A 1,032-nucleotide genomic window follows, 5' to 3' on the forward strand; every position below is an offset into this window, starting at 1 on the left:
CGCCCCGGGGCGGAGTCCAGGTGCGCCCCGCCCCCGGGCCCGGACCCGGACCCAGACCCGGACCTGGCCAGCTCTGGGCAGGGCCGGCCTGGACTGCGGAGGACGGCGGGGGGTGGGGGAGGCGGCGGAGGAGGGTGTGTGTGCGTGCGCGCGCGTGCGCCAGGCACACTGGGAGGCTTAGGGACCTGGTGTCTGTGAATGTGTGTGCAGACCCCAGCGTCTACCCTCAGGTGTGTGCGCACCTGCGCCGGCTGTGACACCTGGCCCGCAGGCAGCACGTGCGTGTGCTCGCGTGCACCTGTCCCTGTGCCGGAGGGCCCCGGAATGCGGCTGTCTGGCTCTCTGAATGTATCTGGGTGGTGACAGACCCTGGAGCGTGTCAGGGTGTGCCTATTTGGCCTGAGTGTGACAGCGCGTGTGTCTGCAGTTTTAACGTGTCTTGCACGTACTAGTGTTCCTCTTATATAGGCGTCCGTGTCCTGAGGACAGTAGTGAGTGTGTGCACGTCTCTTGTGGGTGCATAGAAGTGTGTATGCTAGGACCAGCAATTGGTGTAATGGCTATGTCGCTGGACTCCCACGTAGTTGAACACGGTTCGAGTCCCGGACCCGGGTGGCTTAAATTCACTCCAGGCCCGTGTGTGTGCATGCCCAAGATCTGGAGAGGAGAATGGAGGAGAATTGTGGCGTGGCCATCCCCCCCGGGGGGTGATTTCTCGCTTTCTGTCTCTCTGTCTTTCTGGCGAGTGCTCATGCCCTATACCAAAATCCTTTTCTAAAAAAAGAAAGAGTGCGTGTGCTGACATGCGTGTTTGTTGACCCAGGGGTATGGGAGAGAAATCGAGAGTGTGCATATTTATGTAAGAGTGTGGCCACCTGTGCCTACGGGTGTGGCCGTGTGTCTGTAACTGGAAATATTTGCAAGTGTGTGTGCGTGCATGTGTGCGTGTGTGTGTGGTAGCTGCATGTTCGTTGGGGGAGTGCTCCGATGATTTGTCACGAGGGTGCACTGGTGTCTAAATGCATCCGTGCA

The sequence above is a fragment of the Tupaia chinensis genome, unplaced genomic scaffold (genome assembly GCF_000334495.1).
Source record: "Tupaia chinensis unplaced genomic scaffold, TupChi_1.0 Scaffold148210_1, whole genome shotgun sequence".
Taxonomy (NCBI): domain Eukaryota; kingdom Metazoa; phylum Chordata; class Mammalia; order Scandentia; family Tupaiidae; genus Tupaia; species Tupaia belangeri.